Below are 21,480 nucleotides of genomic sequence, written 5' to 3'. Positions count from 1 at the left end.
TAGCAAGGTGCGGTGCAAAACTCTCACCATGCTGGGCAGTGACAGGATCGGCAGCTCTCAGCTCAGAGACAGAAAAGAGGAAGCAGCCAAAGTCTAACAGTACACTGCGCTGCTTGGCCATGGGGTCTGCTTGGCCATGGGGTTCTGTGGCTTGAGTGGATGAAAGGCAAGCTCACATCCACATGGTTATTGGCATAGTATCCACATTGAAGATTATTAGGGGGAATGGGCCATGTCCTTAAGAGGGCCAAATCAGAAACTTGAAAGGGCATCTGTAAACTTAAACCTGCTTCAAAATCTTCCTGTTCCACGCGCCCCCCTTCCAGAAGGCTCCTCCTGATGTAGAAACTCACTATGAGAAGAAAGGGGTAGGGGGTCTTCGGTACCTTTATAGAAATCACAGTGTACGGTGGCCTTCCCGTTTCTTATACAACCTGTGCAACTACTTTTCTTGTGTTTCAAGAAACAATCAATGCAATGTTGATGAGGTGCCAGCGTTTTGAGGGGTGGGATCCTAGAGACTTTCATTCTCATCAGATGACCCACCTCCTCCTCATACTGTTTGGTCTGTCTAGCACAGTTTCCGTGGGTCAGATGAGGACAGTGATGACTAGGAAGTTAAATACCTCTTGAGTCTGAGTACACAGAGTGACTACAAGAAAGTTCTCAAGCAGAAGTCTTTCAGAGGCTACCACCAAATTCTGTGATCAGCATCCTCAGCCACATTCTGAGTAGATAACAGAGGAGTTTGGGTCTTGCCAACAGCGTAGCGTTCTCCTTTGGAAGCCCAGGGCAAAATACATAGATATTATTCATCGCAAGTAAAGCTAATGGAGGATTGGGATGGTGTGACCCTTGCTTGAAAGAGAGTCGAACTCCAAGCTCTTTGAGTGGGTTGGATGGTTCTTGCAGAGCAAGCCTCGGAAGGCTAATCTCAGGGTGACCTAGAAGCAGGCTGAAGCTGTAGTGAGAGAAGCTGGTACTGATGAAGAGCAGTCTGTGCAGGTTAGTTCACCCACATGAACAGCCGGGACAGCGCAGAGCATGCTGTATTCTGTGCAGTCCCTCAAGGTGTGTATCAGCCAGCCCTCCATGGAGGTGGGCCTAGGGAAGCCACCCAGAATTACAACATATATCACAGACAAAGTAGACTTTTAGCTAATTTTGAAGAAGTCACGAGTTTAGAACTGATGCTAATGAAGCCAGTTTGGAAGAGCACTGTCTCTCTTCCGCTTCTACATTGCTATTTGCCTGGAGACCTGGAGCTGCTAAATGACAAGTGGCCCTGCCTAGAGTTTCTAGATGTTCAAGCACCTTTGTAAAAACAAAAAACTTAACTTTCAGTTGAGATCAGGGAACTTGTCTCTACACATGTGCACGAACAAACGTACGTGCACACATGCACACAGACACACACACACACACACACACACACACACACACAAACAAGCACATGCACTCAAAAAATATTTAATTCCGTCGGGTGGTGGCGGCGGCGCACGCCTTTAATCCCAGCACTTGGGAGGCAGAGGCAGGTGGATTTCTGAGTTCAAGGCCAGCCTGGTCTACAGGATGAGTTCCAGGACAGCCAGGGCTACACAGAGCAACCCTGTCTTGAAAAAAAAAAAAAAAATGTTTACTTCCATGTTATATAGTCTATAAGGAGAGATCTTTATGAAAATGTCTCCCTGGGGCTGGAGAGGTGGCTCTGTGGTTAAGAGCTCTTGCAGTTCTTCCAGAGAACCTGAGTTTGGTTTCTAGTAGCTAACAACTGCCTAGAACCCTAGGTGTCAGGGACCTGATGCCTACATTGGCCTCCATGGGCACATGTAAGCAAGAAGCAAATACTCTCTCACACACATAAATTAAAAAAAAAAAAAAAAAAAGGCTTCCTTATCACATATATAAAGCTTACATGCTAGGAAGATGAGAATAATTGGCCAGGTGGTGGTGGTGCAGGTCTTTAATGTCCTTTCGTCTCAGCACTGGGTATCTTTGCATTCAAGGCCAGTCTGGTCTACACAGTGAGTTCTAGGATAGCCAGAGCCACACAGAGAAACCCTGTCTTGGAAAAAAAAAAAAAAAAAAAAAAAGCTAGAATCTTTGAAACCCCACTTATCTTCAGTGAATCTTGAAGGTCAGTTGCCTTGGGAACTCTGTACACAGAAATGGCAGCATGCACATGGCCACAGATGCACAGCCCCCCCAAAAGGACAGAGTATATTTATAACTCATAAACGGTTTGAGCCTTCCTATTGTTTCAGACATTAAATACGTTTTATGATCGGTGGTGGTCTGCGTGTGGGCCTGTATGTATTCTTACACCTATTATTTTGAAATAATTTACCGATTCACTGAAAAGTTCTCCATCTTCAGTCCCCACATGCCCTTCACCCTGCTTCCATTAATGTTAACATCTTCGTAATCATAGCGCCGTTAAGCCGTCAGTCTCTCACTAATACCCTTCCTCTACCCTGACTGACATCCAAGGATTCTCTGGGCAAACAAGGAGCACTTTATTTAACTTTATTTAAGTTATTTCATATATCCCTGTGAGCAGCCCTCAGGTTTGCCTGGGTTAATTTCATCACTGCCATCCACCGTTGCTATTTAATTAGCAGCAGCGTCCTCCGACCTCCATGTAGGCAGCGGCACCATCGGACTTGTCCAAAACCGTACAGAGCAGAGATGCAGCTTCCTCAAAATGGGTAACTATTTTCCCTTTCCGATTACTGCTCTGACAGAGGTTGCTAAAACCGATATTGCCAGGTCAAAGGCCATCAGTCTTATAGCTCTGTCACTTACTGTGAAATTGCTTTCAGAAAGCCTACAGTAACATACAGCCCCATATTACAGTCAGTAATATTATAGGCCCCGTTTCTCACCCACATCCCAGGTCACCCCAGGCTTTGCCTGGTTTTTATTTATTTGTCTTAGTTTTATAGCATACGAACTATTACTCTCTAGTATTAAATTTCTCATCTCCCTTCACCTCCCTGCCTCCCTCCCTCCCTTCCTGTGTAGGAGATTCAACCCACAGAGGCAAACGTGCCAAGTATACACTCCTCCATCAGCAAGTAAAACGGAATGGTTAAAGCTCTTCAGTAATCATTTCTCTCTGATGTTCAGGGTTTTTTTTCTACTGTCCCCTCACTATTCTAGGATATAATCCACAAAGCCACTTAGGTTTCATCCCTAGAGGTCTTTATAAATGCAGAACTGTCTGCATGATGTTCCTAAATAACTCTCTCCGATTATTTCTTTCTCTCTTCGATGACTTTTATCGTAGAAGACAATGTTTTAAATATCCCTCCACGCCTAGGCCTTCCACAGATAATGACAGAATGACCGGTCGTACTTTGGTGGCCAGGTAGGAAGCTCTAACAGGCCCCACTATTCACAATCTTCTCTGTGCCCACCTGTCCCACTTTCTTGCTGTGAAATCTGAGTTTAGTCCTTCAATGGCGTATGGTGCATTGCTGACCAAATGCATTATTAACACCAAATTTTCTACAATCAAATTGTAGAAAAGTTAATGCTTTGAAAAATAATATACCAATTCTTTTCCATCCTTTGTTGTAACTGCTCAGGTTTCTGCAGAGGAGATTTTGTGCCACCTGCTGGAAGATATTGGTCATTACACCTTTAGAGAAAATGGCTACATTTCCTTTAGAATCATTGAATTTAAAATTTAAGTGATTTTTAAAGATTTTTTTTTAAGTGAGTTCTAGGGTTCTACAGTTAGTGGTGAGGACATCATTGAGCGTGAGTCTCCCTAGCCTCCAGCCACCCGATGCTACTCTGTAGCTTATACCAAATCATTTTTGTGGCATTCGTGAGGAGTTGCTTTGAGGCCGTTAGTCTTTGAACTCATAGGAAAGGAAACATGACTATGTGGTTGGAAGCATGCGATCCTTTGGTTCTCAGATTCCTCGTCTGTAAGATGAGCATGCCTCATATTAGAAGCCCCACCTGATTCCGAGGAGTTATAAGATTGTATATGAAATGGAACAGCCCTAATCCACAGCATTTAGAGATGAACTAGTTATGTCCGAATCTAGAAAAGGGATGCTCTAGTCCTGGTTCTCTGTTCAGGGACCCTATGCTCTGCTCATGAACTTGTCCTGCGAATGCATGAGTTCCTCACATTGTAGATAAGAAAGCAGTACTTGGAACGGGTTGAATAATCCATTTCATCTGGTGGAAAAATAGGCTTGAACCCTGTGCATATGACTCCCAAACCTAAGCAGGTGTCAGGCCCACATGGTCCAAGCTACTGTTTCCACAGGCTTAAGGTCACTTTGGCTGTCTGTCTAGATGGGGTTGAGGTAGCAGAGTTGCCAGGGAAGGGCCTGAGTTTTGGAACTGAGAGCCCATTGCCCAAAGATGGACTTTTCACCCTCTTCTGGACTCCTGTGGCCCATTGCTTTGTGGTATGCTGGCCGTGGCAAGGTTGGTATGATTGTCCTGGGGTAGGAAAAAGGATCACACTGCTGAGTCTGGGAGCCACACAGATGCAGAGGTGGCAGGCCTACAGAGAACACTGCATAGGTGACACTGTTGGGTTTGAAACGTATATCAAAATAAGACATGATTTTCCTGTGTCTTCTGCAGGGATGTCAGCATGGTTTGTCTCTGCAGTACCTTCCATTGTTTCTGTCTAAGCAGTTAGTGCTTGGTCTCGCAGCCATTTTATTATTTAGGCACTGGATCTTACAAGAGCTTTGCTTGTGTCCTGCTCTTGCTACACTCGGCCCCACATGGAGAAAGAAAGGAAAGAGTGAGGCCAGTCGGGGCCAAGTACACTTGACAGCAGAACTCTCCAACAAATGGGATAGGAGCACGAGGTTCTAATATTTCTCTTGAGATTTATTTATCTGAGCCTTCCCTTGGTTCCAATTAGCATAAATTTCCATGAAGTAATTCTATTAGCTAGCAATTCACTAGATTAACCCTAAGAGATAAACAGGAAATCACAGGGAGTGTCTTCTCTCATTCAGATCTATTTCGGGTCTGCAACAAATTTGTTATCATGCCTTAGCACTTCTGTGAGATGTTATAGCTGCATGTAGTCATTTGTGCTATTGAAAGCGACTTAGTTTTCGTCAGAAATTCTGAACTATTGGATTTGATTTGCATGGTTGATTCATTAACGGGGTGGGAAAAAAAAACCAAAAAACAAAAACATTTATTCAATCTTAATGCCAGAGGAGCAAGCATACTTAGCATTCTGGGTAGTGGTTAAGATGTAGACTCTGGCCTGCGCAAGATCTGCTTCTTATTAGCTATGTGGCTTTGAGATCTCGTCCTCTTTATTGCATAATAAACTGCTCCAGAACTTGGTAGCTGGAAACAGTTTCATTTTTCTCGTGACTGCGAGTGTGGGAATTTGTGCAGAATTCAGCCATGCAGCAGCGCAGTTCCTCCATGATCCACAAGTAGGCAGCAGGACCTGGAGGGTCTGCTTCTAGGGCAGCCCTTCATTGGGCCACTCCACGCTGCTGGGGCTTTTAGCAAGCAGAACTCACTGGGCAGGAAAAAAACAGGAAGCTAAAGCACCCAGGTAAGAGCCATTTCCTTGGAAATGGTACCACCATCTTCTGTTAGTCAAAACAGAGCTCTGCTTTCAAGAGAAATGGACACTTGATAGGAGAGCAGGGTCACAATACAGGGAGTGTGTGCCGGGAAGCTTTATTGCAGCCAATTCTGAAAGGGGGGAAAAAAGATCATCCCAGGCATCAGCCATTCAAAGAGAATACCCTTTGTCAAGGGGAGTGCGCATCTGCATGACAGTCAAGAAACCAGGCCCAGGAACCATTGACACATGTGCTAAGTCCTGGCCGAATGAGATACAGCCACTGAGGCATGGCTTCTGGGTGGGTATTCAAGGAGGGAATAGTAAGATCTTGTCTCGTTCCTAGGAAGGAAGAGCCCAGTGTTCTGCTTGGGTGTCGTTGGCCAAAGAACACCAAGGCACAAAGCCAGGCTGCCCAGCCTAAGCCTGCATGGTCTGGTCTACCTCCCCGAGTCAACAGCAGTGCTGACGCGTGCATCATTGGCTAGAGCTCATTTCCCTCTCAGCCCAGGGGACAGATTTTTGTATTTCTAAAGCTGTTTCCTCGCCCTTTATTTGCCCACATGGCTGGGCATAATACTGAAGTCCTGGCAGAAGCCCGGCTTCTTCATTCCCCCCTGCACACACACACACACACACACACACACTCCGTTGATTTCTGGTCACTACCCTTGTCCAAGTGAATCATCCAGGAACCGGCTGCCCGTGGGTGACTCTGAATTCTAAAGGATGCTGCTGGGACGAGAGATGTCATTATGAACTATTAGTGGCTAGGCCTGGTGGCAGATGCCTGAAGAGGCTAACTAAAAGACAGACAGGCTTGCCCTTTTCCCTGAAGGGGCTCTGTAGGAATCAGGGTGAGTCATGGCTGTTAACAGTGCATTGGTAGCTATGCAGAGAGTGGACCAGCAGGTGCTGGAACCTGGCCTCATAGGATTCTGGGAGGGAACTTTGTGTTATGGATACTCTGAAAAATTCACAGCCTTGAGCAGATACAATGTAGTTCCCTCATCCAGCAGGGCTGGGCTCTTCAGGGAGGGTCTCCAAAATAGAGGTATCTTTCCATAGCTCCCCCACAAAAGATGCCTTGTTCCCTTGGGCTGGTTGCCAGGTAACCGTGTTTTAGTAGTAATGAAGACATTTCTTGTTTATTTGCAGTTAATAAAATGATGGTTCTTTTATAGGACCATGAGAATGAGTCTACCGCTAGGCTGTTTCTGCCTAAGCCATTTCTCCCTCTCTACAGCCCCACACTCCAATATAAAAGGTCCTCTGAGTCAGAGGCCCTTCAGCCTCAGCTCTCCCTGGGTCCTCGGCTCTTCCTCTGCCTCCAGCACTGGTATCTGTAAGGAAGTCATATCGGCAGCCAGCTTCTGTATTTCCCATCTCTGTACTGGCACCAGGAGTGAGGGCTCTCAGCTGTTGTCTGCAGCAGCCGCTCACTGGGCGTTTGCTTATTCGATGGCAAGTGTGTCTACATTGGTACGTGGCCCATCAGGCTCAGGAGGAAAGCCTGGTAATATGTAAGAGCCATAATGGCATCATTTCACAGTGACAGGGTTAAGGATTCGGTCTGAAATGTCCCCCCACAGGCCCATGCTTTCTCCATTTGTGGAGAACATGAAATGAGCTGAAAATAAAATCAAAACCATCATTGCGAGCAGGCTGAGGGGGTCCTGGGGAGGCGAAGGCTGCCTGGTGGATGTAGGTCACTTAGAAAGGACCGCTGATGGTTGCAACCCAGCTCTTGGTTCCCACTCGGTTCTCTCTGCTTCCTCTTTGCCATGTGAGGAGCCTCTGCCACATGCTCCCTCAGCCATGTAGTCCCTCCCCCAAGGACTGAAATCTCTGAAACCACAGGCCAAAACAAACCTCTTAAGTGGTGGTCACAGCAGGCCAAAAGTAGCTGTTATAGACAGTTACCCTGCAGCTTGAGTTAACAAAGAGGAAAGTCCACAAAACTCAAACACTGATTATTTCAGCTGACTTTGAGAGACCCTTAGGTCTGTGATTCTCAACCTGTGGCTCACCTAAGACCACCAGGAAAAAAAAAACCAGATATTTACATTACAGTCCATAACAGTAGCAAAATTATAGTTATGGAATAGGGATGAAAATAATTTTTATGGCTGGGGTATTAAAGGGTGGCAGCTTCAGGAAGATTGGGATCCACTGCCTTAGAAGAAAGACTTCTTTACTAAAAACATGCCCGGCCATTGAGCCAACACATTCCTAACCAGATCTCAGCTAAACCTTGCTTCACCTCCCCTCTACGGCCGGCACTGCCATGAGTCTCACCTGCTTTGATCTCCCACAAGCCCAAGAGGTGCAGTTCTCTCAGTTTTAGCCGCAGGGGCCCAGGCAACTGCTTGGTGGGCCACACCACATCAGCTGTCCTTTCTCTTGGCACAAGTATAGGCTTGCCCTTAAAGCACTTGCTTGGTTCGTTGTTCTGGGTCTCTAGGAGATTGTAGTGGTGGGTGTTTCATACCGTGGGCTCAAGTTCACTTGTGGACACAAGTCAGTCTTAGAGATTAAGAGGAAGCCAGATGGTATGGTACATGCCTATAACCCCTATCAACTCTAGAGCAGAGGCAGAAGGCTTGCTACATATGTAGTCTATATAGAAAATTTCAGGCAAACTAGGACTATATAGTGATATTCTGCTGCCAAAGGGGGGAATGAGTAGATATAGTTGTTTGTGTGTGTGTGGGTAGCATACTCAAGTAGACAGAGGGGGAATACAACCAGAATTTCTGTCCCTAGTATGCTACACTATCTAAGAGAAAGGAAGGTGGAGTAGGAGCTGGAATGCCTAAGTTCTAGCCCTAGTCTGATCGGCTGATGGCACTCTGTGTGACTTTTGAGCAAGGCTTTTAACTTCTCTGGACTTCTTCAGCTTTCTCATCTATTAGATGAAGTGATGCTGATCTTAGCCTGGAGACCTCCTAGCATTACTGTGGAGCCCGATAGGATGTGTCTAGAGACAACATAAAATAGTATTATCTCCTGAGTCCTGCCTAGAAAATAGGCAGATGTGACAGTTCCCAACAATCTTGTCCTCTGTGTCTGATAGCTGTTTGTGCTATTGTGAGGATGAAGTCCCTGGACGTGTTGGGAGGCTTAGTGTAGTTCTGCAGCTGGCCAGTCTCTGCCATCTCTAAGGTGTCACATACGCAAAGTCTCTGAGCCTGGAGCTGATGGTTTAAGCAGCTGGACTTTTACCATGTGTCTTAGAGTACCGTGGTCAGCATGAATGAATGGGAGGGGAGACGTGTGGTCTACACTGGCCTTAGTGAAAACAGAGGAAGGACTTGCTTATACACCAGTTGTACACGGAGTTCTAATGCTCCATACAGACAGGCGTCTGTGATGACGCGTTTGCTAGTGTGCTGCAGCAAGCCTGCAAGCGGTGTTTGACTGGTTGCATTTAGAGTGTCTGTGTGTGAGAGATCGTTCACTTTACATAGAATAGATGACCCTCCCCATTCCTGACGCTGAAGCTCACTTGTTAAAAAGTCATCAATCCCGGAGTCTCTGAGCTGAGTCTCCAGAGGACTGGTAGGGAAGATTTGCTCTTAACACAGTGAGTGGCTTTAGACTAGGTGGCTAAGGGTGGGGTTGTTGTTGATTTGTTATTTTGCGGTGCTGGGGATTGAACCCAGGCCTTCTATCATGCTAGGTAAATGCTCTACCACTGAGCTCTATAATAGCTTTATTTAAAAAACAAAAACAAAAAACAAAAATCAAAGTTCTACATAAATACTAATACTATAAATGTTCCTAAGATTGTCTGGCTGTGCGCTCCTTGCTCTATAGTCTTCCCCAGCATTGACAATGATCCAGGGTGGCAAGAACTGCCAAAGATGAGGGATTGTGGTCAACTCTGGCCTGCTGCCATCAACAACATTAAAACCTGCGCTCTGCTGACGAAGCCGGCTGTGATAAATAATGAAACACTTATAAAACACTTTCCTCCAATTTTTTGGTTTGTTTTTGTCACTTAATAAAATGTTGACCTTAAAGGTAAACCGACATGAACGCTGAGGCCTTTAGCTGGCACGTGAGCATGTTTTGGTGTATTCTGAACCAATACCTCCCTACTCCTCTGAACTTTATCATGAATGTCTCTCTATGAAAAGCTCACGTGTACACACATGTTCATGTATAACTCGGTACTGTGTGTGCGTTTGTGTGCATATGCGTGTATGGCCAGCATTTTGGGTGGGTGTGTCTGTCTGTTCATTTTTCTGAGCGTAGCCAGTGCTTTGGAACCCTCCTCAGCCCAAGAGGCACTAGATGAAGCAAATCTTTAGCCACTTACCTAGACTTGTGCAAACGTAACTTGGCTAGCACTAGGCACACTGCCCTGTTCATACGTGCAGAGATCCTGAAGCCATTCATGCGTACCTGTTGCCTCTTTTATCACTTGCGTATATCCTGTCTTCCTCTCCCTTGGGGCGGATGATCTCCACAAAGTGACTTGGAAACTGAGGTGGGTCAGCTGGCCATGGTGGTATACTCCTATAACCCAGCAGTTTGGAGGCAGAGACAGGGAGATCGCAAGTCTCAGGCTAGCCTAGGTGGTACAAGACCCTGCAGATAGGGGGAAGGGAGAGGGAAGGAAGGAAAAAAAGGAGAAGGAAAGAAGGAGGGGCTGCTGTGATGACCACAGCGCTGAGCACTGAGAGATGAAAAGCCTAGATTTAGACACTGGCCCCAGTGCCACCATTGGCACGGTCCTCCTGGGAGGGCTAAGCCGCCATCCTGGTTTTCTGCCATGTCCATAGTCCTTGGCTCCTATCTGGGTTGTGGTTGTGGTTGTTGTGATTGTTCTAGAGTTCAGCATTCCTGCTGCTTAGATTCTCCCTATAACCCCACAGCACTTACTTGAGACCCTGTGGAGGTAGCCAGCTTGGTTTTCCACATTCATTCAAATACCATAAGGTACCCATCTCACACTCCCCTGAGGAGGTTTATCTTGCCCATCTCCACTCTCCTTACAATTCATAAGATTTATATCATCTCAGTTTTCCCAATGACTCCTCTCTGGACACTTCTCATTGGAAGAAAAATGAGCAGCTATCAATTCCTGGTTAAGATATGCCAGTTAACAAAGTGCTGTGGGGACCCTGACATAGGGGGTGGCTGTAAATGATAACAAGAGAATTAATGAGAATAGGGAGATGCTGCGACTCAGCTATCTGAATAGTCCATGGCTACTAGACCTTGGGCAGGTCCTTTGCCCTTGATGGGCCCCCTTGATCAAGCAAAGAGTATAAAAAGGCCTTGAGTTTAGCTCTGAAAACAAAGTTGTGAGCATAGCTGAGGTCAACTCAGTGTAGACCCCGAGGATGGGAGCTACTGAGTGAACGCTGGATAGTGGTTCAGAGAAGTGGAGAGATGGGTCAGAGAGGCCACCTATGCGTAGATCCACCTCAGGCCCACTCAGCAGGCAGCGTCCCTGTCCCCAACATGATAGTAACAAGTTACAACCAATAAATACTACATAATAGAAGCTGCTCTAATATACAAGCTCCACAAATGTCAGCAGCATGGCCTGACCCAGAAACATAGTACTGCACAGCCCGTGGGCTATGTAAACTAATAAAGAGTTCGTTTTTTGTTTTTTTTTGTTTTTTAAAGTACATTTCCTAATTGTGTTAGTTTTGTGGATGCCTGAGAGGGTGTAGTTGGTGTGGGTGCCAGCCAGAGGGCTGCGGGAGTTGGCTCTCTCCTTCTGTAGCATGGGTCAAGCATCTTTACTTGCCAAGTATCTTGGTTGCTGTGAAGAGACACCATGACCACGGCAACTCTTATAAAGGAAAAAGTTTAACTGGGCCCAGCTTACAGTTCAGAGGCTTAGTGATCATCATGGCAGGAACATGGCGGTGTGCAGAAAGACATGGTGCTGGGGGCGTTGAGAGTTCTTCATCTGCATCAGAAGGCGGATGAAAGAGAGAGTGACACTGTGGCTGGCTTGAGCTTCCGAAATCTCACAGCCCACCTCCGAGTGACACACTTCCTCCAACAGGTCCACAGCTCCAATAATGCCACTTCCTATCAGTCTATGGAGTCGCTTTCATTCGTCAGCACACCGAGCCATCTCGACAGTCCCACCCTCCCTTCTTTCCAACCCTCCCTCTCCACAGACACCTCAGAGCTTCTCTCTGCCCTCTCTTAGTTTACCTGTTCACTGCTTCCTTCTCTCCCCATTGCCATCCTGGGTTTGTGATCAAATAGGTAGTCTCTCCTCTTAGAATCCAGGGATCCCCCGGGTCCTGTTGTTGTACCGCATGCATGGGACCGTCTGTCTCCTTGTTGCTCTGCCATCCACATAGTTGGATGGCATCCACGGAGTAGAAACTTAGAGGCGTTTCTAAAACTATTGGGCTTCTTAAGGACCCTGGCCATCTCTCCAGGTACACACTTGTGTGCACCCACACATACCATACACCGAGTCAGCATAAAATATGGTTATGGTAAGATTAGGCATAGCCCCTACATGAGTCCACAGGGGCCACAGCTGTTCATCCCACACCAGGTGGATGTACCCTGTCCAGTGAACAAAATGGGAAGCGACTGAGTGTCTGAGGAGCTCCACTCTTCCTCTCGGACCTGCCTGTTCACTCGTGCTTTCTTTCTTGTGGGAAGGCATGAGGAGGCTCTTCCTTCCACCAGTCTGTCTTCAGGTCAAGCTTGGGATACATCTACAGCTTTGACATCTCTGGGTGTCCCCTTTACTTCTCACAGTTATCTATTGGTTTGTTCATTTATTGAGATAGGGTCTCACTCTGTACCCCGACCGACCTCAGCTTCACTAAGCCGGCCTTGAACTCATGGAGATCCATCTGTCTCTGTCTCCTGAGTGCTGGGATTAACACTATGTCCAGTCAACTTCTCACTTGTAAATTCATATATCCCCACTCAGAATTCAATCTATCTAATATATAGCGAATTCTTAAAATGCTGTGGTTCGAGCTGGCCTCCCTCATCTTTGTAGGGCTTGGGACGGGACTGAGGCTGGGGTCACTTTGGTGAGAGGTTGATGCTGACAAGGACACCTTTCGGGACAGCCTTCCACCCCTCACTGCTCTGCTATGCCCATCACTCACAAAGCAGATATCCGTGCTTTTTAGTGGCAGCCCTGGCAGTGCTCTCGGACTCGGGTTTACTGGGCTGTGAAATGAGACCGGTCATGTTCCAGGGATCCCCAGAGCCCTGTGTTCAAGGCTCCACACTGTGGTTAAATGGTTTTCCTGAGTGAGTAGAGAGTAGCTGGCTTGGAGTCAGCTCTGAGGACTAAATGGCTCGTAAGTGCACCTTGGGGCTGGGACTAGCCATGCTTTTAATTGAGGTCTTTGTGGGTCTTCACAGGCTCTGAACTCTCTGAGTTCATTTCACACACTTGGTAAAAAGTTGCAGATGTTTAATTATTTTTGATGAGTGGCACAACAAAACCTTTCTTGAAGAGCAATAATAAAAATGAAAATGAGTCTTGGGAGTAACCCTAATTATGGCTAAAAGGCACCGAGTGCCAGGACTTGCCATGTCCAGCTTCCTGTGCGTGAGCTTACTTGACCTTCACAGCAGTCAGGCTGTGTGCTAAGGGGCTGGGCACCGCTGCACTTCAGACCCCTTCATGTCCTTTACCCACCAGTTGAGGGAGGGAGAGAGAGGGGTCAACCAGGAAACTCACAGGTTCAGGGTAAGCCAATTAAACGAATGACTAGCTGTGGAGGAAAGCAAAGTGCGGAAGATACAAACCTGCCATGCCTGGTGGATGATGAGTGAGTGCCCCAAGAAGATGGGGGTAGGGCAAGAGACCTGAGAGGCATTTTACAGCTAGGAACATCCAGATCCTTCTCTTCCCATCACAGCAGTCCTGCAGTCTGTCTTCTATCAGGTGAGGAGAATACATGTCACTAAGTCAGATGACACGCTGAAGATCACTGTTCACAGCAACACCTGGGCAAGAGCCTAGGCTTCACGGGCCCTAGTCTTGTTGAAGGATTGCCTTTCCCCTACACGTGCGCTCAGGGTTAGCTAGAAAGCTTGAGACGAGTTAAGACCTCTGCACTCCCCCTGTTTCCACATGCTTCCCCGGTGAACCGCTTCCCCGGTGAACCTACGGTTCTCATCCTCCAAGAAGTGGCTCTCGACACTGAATTAGTGAGTGCGGAAGCCTTGCAAGTGGAGCAGGCCCTTGGTGGTCACATTTGCATTGAGATCAATAGACAGCCTTGTTTTATGAGTTTCACCATATTAGCCTGCGTTATTGATCCACTAATGTTGAACCCATCACTATCAGCATTGACCCCTTATCTGAACTACATGTCTAGCACATGTTTTTCTCTATTAGGTCTTCTTGGGCTTAGGAGCATTTGACTATTGTTGTGTCTGTGTGTCTTGTATGCAAATATATGGATACATCCAGACATATACACACACATTATATGCAGATATACATGTGTGTGCATATATGTGTTCAGGGGTGTGTGTATGCGTGTGCGTGTGCATGTGTGCACACACACAGATGCAGGCTGGGCTTAACGTCAGATATCTTCCTCAGTGTCTCTCTCTCCCCTTGGTTTTTTGAGACAGTCTATTGTTAAATGAAGTTCGTCAATAAGGCTAGGCTGGATGAACAGCGCACAACCAGGGATCTGCTCCCCAAACACTAGGATTGCAGATGTTCACCACCACACCTAAGCTTTTAGCTTTTTCCTTATACTTATAAATAGACGCTGTTGATCGAGCCATCACCCCAAACCCTTTAAGGACTGTTCTACAGAGGAAGAGCACAAGCAAGAGGTCAAAGTACTAGGGGACCAGGGAGAGGGCACTTGCTTTAAGTGTGAGAGGTGGACCCAGAAGGCCAAGCATCACTTTGCTGCACTTCAGCTGGGGACATAGAGACTTCTGGCTCACTTAGAGTTTCCATTCAGGGCTTGCAAGTTAGGCACTTGAAAACAGGGTCTGTGCCCTACCAAGTCTTGAAGGCTTTTGTATTTAAGCTGCTCAAAGGAGGGACTGTATTCAAGGTCCTCCCCTCCCCCACCCCCAGAGGGACACCTTTTGTGGTGGAGTCACCTGCCAGAGCACATTCCAGGGTAGAAAATCAAAGAGGTTCTGAGTTGCCTCAGACACTTCCTAGAGAACATGTAAAACATTGACTAAAACAATAACAATAGTCTTGCATTTTTTCTGTATTGCAAATACACTTGCTGTTTAAAGATGACCTATGCAATGCCCTCCTCTTCCCAGGGTACCCTAGGTCTGACCATGCCATGCATTCCCAGGCTGGGGGATGAGGATGGAGCCAACCTATCTCTCTTGATTCCAGGCCCTCTCTGTTCCTTTCCTCTGGCTCAGCATCTCCTGTAGAGTGGCCACCCTGCTTTCCTCCCTGGCAAAATAAAACATTCCACTTTGCATGCTGGGCTCTTGACACAAGATGTGGCTTTACTCTGTGCTTACTCAGCAAATAGCCTCCTCAGCTCTGCAGCCAAAACATAATCTGTAGTGTAAATCAACCAAGAACTTGCCTCTCAGGTCTTTTCCAAGACTCCTTCAGGGACAAAACTGAGCTATACTCACGCTTATGGGGAGTGAGAATAGTTTCCCAGGCACATGGGGATCTGCTGCACATCTGCAGGAACAACAGCAGGATTCTGGGAGCTGAGCATCTTGGCCTCCCCTTACACAGGCTCCTCCTGCAGCTGTGAGGAAGGAGGGGGAGCGCTGACATTCATTGCCACCACTGTGGCTTGGGCTGGCACTCAAGCATCTCCAGCAGTAGATGCAGTCAGCCACCCTTTTGTGAGACTTTCCGTTGTCAATTTTACAGCATGACTTTTGATGATGCTTCATGGTACCTTGGTGCTGTCCTTCTGGGCCTTGGGATGCAGTGGTATGGGGGTGGGAAGAGTTCTATTTAAGTAGGCTTGACAGGTAAATCTGTCTAGTCTAAATCAGATCCACAGGTGTTGGGTTTAAGAAGTCTCTTTGGAATCAAGGGTATATATAGCAAGTACTAGAGAATGCTTAGCATGAATGAGGCCATAGTTTTACTGCAAACAAACAAACCCACATCCATATCCCTTTCTATCTTAGAGCCATAATGATGTACATTCTAGCTTCTACAGAAACTCTTCAATTTTGAACGGTTAAACAAAGTACTATTGAGTTTTAGACTTGGTCCATATGGCTTGGGTGGACAGGAATTATTTAAATTGCCCTCTCCCAAAGCTGCCAGTGTCTACTGGTGAGTGGAGCCTTGCAGTGTGAGCTCCCCAATCAGTATTGACTGTGTACAGTCGAGGAAGTGTCATTACAACAGTGAGTGTCCATTTCCCATGGAATTGAACCTATACAGTGCTTGGGGGCTCAGTCCCAGGGCAAGACTCTGGGTACTCAGTGTGTAGATCAGGAATCTACTAGATGCTCACTTAAAGGACTCCAGACACAGGGAGAACTCAGGATGCCCCTCTGCCATGGTGTCCCAGGGCCCTTCCCTATGAGCTCCAATTTCCAGGCCTGTTTTTAGAACCCACCAGCTATTGCAGATGGAATGTCTAAAGCAGTGGTTCTTAACCTGTGGGTCGAAACTGTTGTGTTTTATAAGCAAGAAAAAAGAAGCCAGGGATATGTTTGGTGGAGGCGTGGTATGGTGCCAGGGAAGGGGGTGCCTCTGTAGGCCCATGCTGAGGTATCCCTTCCCCAGGGTTTATTTAGGGCATGGGGAGGGAAGTTGAGGGGATAGTAGAGACAAAGAAAGGGCAGAGAGAAGGAGAGAGGGGGCAGAAAGGGGCTGGGCATGAACACTGGAGAAAGGGGAGAGGGGAATGGGGAGAAAAGGGACAAAGGGGGAAGAGGGTAAGAGAGCAAGAAAGGAAGAGAGAGAGGAGCAGGCAAGCAGCTCCTTTGATAGTGAATCAGGCATACCTGGCTGCTGCCAGGTAACTGGAGTGGAGCCTAGAAGAAAGGCTAACAAAGACTCCTTTGGCAGATTTCCAGAGAAGTAGCAACAAAAATAATTTTATGACTAGGGGTCACCACAACATGCGGAACTGCATTAAAGCATCATTAGGAAAGTTGTGAACACTGTCCTAAAACAGTCAGATGAGGATGCTGTCGGGAACTAAGCAGACTGTCCACAGGAAGAGCCGCCCTTCTGATCTGCATATGGGCACTTGGAGTTGAACATCACAATTAACCCAGATTACAGTCTATGCTACTGGCTGAATGAGTCCTCTTAGATGACCTCTGTGCCAGCTGGCGTGGCTCATTCATCAGTCATTTGAAGCTAATGCTCGTAAAAGCTAGCACCCTGAGCACGCCCCTCTATCATCTGCAGTACTTTATATGTTTGGCACGAGTCTTCAGATATTTAGTGTTCCTTAGAACCGAAGAACTGCTGTTGTCTCGGTCAGTGTAGGGGACAGAGGCACAGGACAGCTCAGTAACTGGTCCTATGTCACTTAGGAATTAAGTAGGGAGCGCTAGGGATTATATCTGAGTATGGGGGCTTCAGAGTTGACCCAGTGGACATTGATGCTCTTCCTTCCTGTAGGCAGTACCAGGCCTCTGCTTAGAGCTACACCAGTTTAATCCTCTACTGCACCTGCAGGGGCCATGGCTTCCCTCCAGCACTGCAAGCGAGGAAATGAAAGGCAGTGAGCACGGTGAGGGTACAGGGAGAGAGCAGAGGTTCCCGACCCCCAGCCAGGTCTACTCATTCTTAGCATGATACTTTCATGTGTCTTAGATGAAGCCTGTGGGTCCTCCTCACTTAACAATACCTACTGACTGTACTGCGTGTACCCACATGTACCTGGTGCGTCTTTGAGCAGTGGGCATCCAGAGATCCATAGGGCTGGCTATTTCTCTTTCCAGAACAGCAGATGCCGAGCACAGAATGGCAGAATCAAGGCTGCCCTTGGGCTGCCTCTGTCCCTGGTGGCACCCCTTGTTCAGTTTCGTGGTGCCGGTTTCCTGTCCTGTGAAATCCCGATCGTGACACTGCACACCCCTGAGAGATGAAGCTCAGCCGCTTGCTTACTGTGTAACCTTAGACAGTTCAGCCATACACTCTGTGCCTACAACTCTCATTCAGAAAACCAGAAATGCAGCACCTGAGATGGTGTTGTTGTAGGGCGGTGGTGGCGCACGCCTTTAGTCCCAGCACTTAGGAGGCAGAGGCAGGAGGATTTCTGAGTTCGAGGCCAGCCTGGTCTACAGAGTGAGTTCCAGGATAGCCAGGGCTACACAGAGAAACCCTGTCTCGAAAAAAAAAAACAAAAAACAAAAAAACCAACTTGGGACTGTGATCTGTAAATGGCACAGAATAGATCTCTAATAAACTATCTCTACCTATAAGATGATGAATGTTGTAATATACCTACAAGTTTGTGCTTAAATGCACGTATGCACATGTGAGCACACACACACACACACACACACACACATACTGTTCCATGAACATTTTTTAAACATGCTCCATATCTTAAGTTGAGCATACCTCTGTTCAAATTTTCTATTAATTAAAAATAAAACTCGGGCTGGTGAGATGGCTCAGCGGGGAAGAGCACTGACTGCTCTTCTGAAGGTCATGAGTTCAAATCCCAGCAACCACATGGTGGCTCACAACCACCCGAAATGAGATCTGATGCCCTCTTCTGGTGCATCTGAAGACAGATACAGTGTATTTACATATAATAAATAAATAAATCTTTAAAAAATAAAAAAATAAAAAAAAAAAAAACTCAATGTCAGACTGGTTTCTGGACAGGCAGTGACTAGTACAGTTAAGTATGTCTATACCACATCACACCCCAGAGGCCTGTCTCTGGTACCAGGATCGAATCTCCCAAGATCCTGGCTGTTGAAATGCCGGCACAGGCACCTCTGTTGCTCAGCTTACTGTGAGCCACTGATCAGAAACCAGAGTGGATTTGCAGCAGAGTGCAAACTTTGCCTGTGCTTAAGCTGAGCCAGAGTGGCACTTGCATTTCCCTGGGTAAATCATCAACAAGTTGACTTTCTGGCTTTTTCTTTTAAATTTCTATGACTTGTTCTTGATGGGATGGTTCAAACCACTCAGCAGCTTAGCAACAGTCACCCAGGGCTAGGCCTTTCAATGGTGTATAGGCAGAGCTGACCCAGGCTAAGAACCTCCTTCCCAATAATGCCATAGAGAGTAGGGGGTGAGCAGGCGGGCTCAGAGATGGATACTGGAGATAGTTCCGTTGTATGTCACCCCTTACCAAGCAGCACGGCATAAATGCTTCAGCAGCACAATATAAATGCTTCATGAACATGGCCTCCGTAGATGGGCCTACCAAATACGAGTGTAGCACAGCCTTTCACAATAGGGCTGTCTTGATCTGAGAAACAGGAAGAGGAAATCTTAAATAAACGGCACTCGTGGGCCCAGTGTCCCAGAGGACCCCTGAGTGATGTTTTCTGCCTGAATGCTCATAACACTACAGACAGTCTGAGCAGCTGATACATTTGCTGAGGCTGGTGCCGAGTGTGTTCTGGGGCCTCCCTGGCCAAGGTCACTGGCACGATGAATGAATAATTCACCAGGCCAATGACTTTTTCCTTGGAGAGAGAAACTGGGTCAAACTCCACTCAAGGGAGCCCCCAGACACCTGTCCCCGCAGAACCCACAACATCCTGGAGTTGGAAAGCTTTTTGCTGTTTCTAAGCAGTAACAAAGCCTGATTTCATTTAGGAGCATGTCCGTGGTGACAGTGGCCTGCATTCATTCCTGCCCGGAGTAAACCGCTGTTGGCTAATGGCATCCCAACAATAGAGGCCGCATCCCACCAGGGTATTTGAACTTGAACTGCAGGTGCCTTTTCAAGCGGTGTTGCAAAGGTTGTGTTGTGTTGAGGCCTTTTGTTTACTGGACAATCAAAAGATCTGGCTCAAAATAGAAACTGGAGCTGCTGCAGTCTCACAGTAGTGGTATAAAAAAGCAAAGCAAAGTGCTGGTTGGTTTCATTGTATTGTTTAAGACAAGGAGACAAGGAGTCACTGTGTAGCTCAGGCTGATCTTGGACTTGTAATCCCCCTGGGTCAAGTTCTGGGATTACAGGTCTGCCCAACCATGACCAACCAGAGGACGATTCCATTCCCACCCTCCCACCCCCATTTTCTTAACTCTTGAGAAAGCATCACAGAACAGAGAAGATCAAATAGAACGAATATACTTTAGATGGGCATTGTTCTGGCCCTCTTTGAGCTAGATAGATCCTTTAAAAGGCCTTCATATTCATATGTGTACGCTCCTTTCTACCTGACTCCAACCTTATGACCTGAAGTCTCCAGAGGGCTGATCTCTATGACTAGGTCAGGAGCTAGGATAATCATACTCTTGGGATCTAGCAATACAGACTTGAGTCCCAGTCCCCTGTCCTGTGGACATCTATTGGTCATCCCTGAAGCTCTGCCAGCTCCCTGGGCCTCCTCTTTCGCTCCTATGAAAGCCTTCTCCACTCAGAAGCTTTCTCATGTTCCTCCTTTAGGCCAAGCACCTGCATAAGAGAAGGAGAGTTTTCATTCCTCTCTCAGCTCCAGCTACCCCTGTGTGGGACTATTGCCGAGGTGTGAAATTCACAGAAGTCCATCTGCCTCAGCCTGCTGAGTGCCAGGATCAAAGGTGTGCACCACCACACTAGGCATCCCTCAAGACCATCATGACAAGGTCTCATGTAGCCTGGATTGGCCTTGAACCCAGATCCTCCTGCCTCTGCCTCTCAAGTGCTGTGATCACAGGCATGCACACTCCCTACTCCATCCCTCAGGGCATGTACTTGAGTTGGTCTCTCGATCAGTGGGCGCTCTTATGAAACTTGCTTGGAAGCCTTTCTAAGTACTTGCTATACCCATAGCCCTTGAAAAAGTGATGCAGGGATCGTGCCTCCCTTCCAAGATATGCACACAATTTGGAACTTGGAACTTCCGTGAAATCCACCCATGGAACTTGCCTAGAGCCAGGTGGTCTAGCCTTCTGCAGAGGACGGGGCATGCCACCTCCTCCTCTCACCCCTCCTTCCCACCTGCAGTGTGACCTTAAGGATGGACCATCTCTAGGTAGGAAAACAAAACAAGAATCAGCACAGCTGGATAATGGGGAGTGTTCTCTGGTGCTGACACATTCAACCTGGAGCAAACACTGGCTTCCTTCCTCAGCAGTTGTCCTTGGGCCCCAAGCCGCTGTGCTCACTGCCCCAATCCCCATGCGGTTGTTGTAGTGACCCGCTTTTGGTCCACAGTGATGAAGTTGCACGCCCCTTGCTACGGCAGCCCAAATGAACGTGCACTTGTAGAATCCTTTTATGTGTATAAGTGTTTTGCTTGCATGTGTGTCTATGCACTACATGTGTGTGTGGTGCCCACAGAGGTCAGAAAGGGGTGTCGGACTCCTTGGAGCTAGAGCTACGCATCCTTGTGAACCATTAGGTGTGTTGGCTAGGAATCAAACCTGGGTCCTCTGCCATAGCAACAAATATTCTTAATTGTTGAGCCGTCTCTTCAGTTCACACTTGCAGATTTTTGAAACAGTGCTCAGTGGAGTGTTTGGTTTGAGTGTTCATTGAGACATCCCTCTTCTTTAGCATGCAGTAAGCCTAAAAAAAAAATGCTTATGAGTGAGTGAATCCATTGTCTTACGAGCTCAACACAGCACCACACCATTTAGGACGCTGTCTGTGACTCACTCTGAATGAAAAACCTTCTATGGGCTCCCAACTAATGCAGCCTGTGCCCTTTGTGTGCCCTCATCTCAAGGTGCCATGGGGTAGATTCCCACTGTGTGTCTCCTCTTTAGAAGCCTCAAGAGAGTAGGAGCTGAACCTCACCTGTGTAGGTCTCCAGGAGCTAATTGCTGCTCA

The 21,480-nt window shown here is 47.2% G+C and overlaps 1 protein-coding gene across 15 annotated transcripts in view; it reads left to right on the top strand.

The window, feature by feature from the left end:
* Positions 1 to 21,480, top strand: part of Apbb2 (amyloid beta precursor protein binding family B member 2) — a 337,969-nt gene that overhangs the window by 250,426 nt on the left and 66,063 nt on the right. The window lies entirely within an intron of this gene.

This window comes from Mastomys coucha, unplaced genomic scaffold, assembly GCF_008632895.1.
Source record: "Mastomys coucha isolate ucsf_1 unplaced genomic scaffold, UCSF_Mcou_1 pScaffold22, whole genome shotgun sequence".
Classification (NCBI taxonomy): domain Eukaryota; kingdom Metazoa; phylum Chordata; class Mammalia; order Rodentia; family Muridae; genus Mastomys; species Mastomys coucha.
This window is presented reverse-complemented; position numbering and strand designations above follow the sequence as displayed.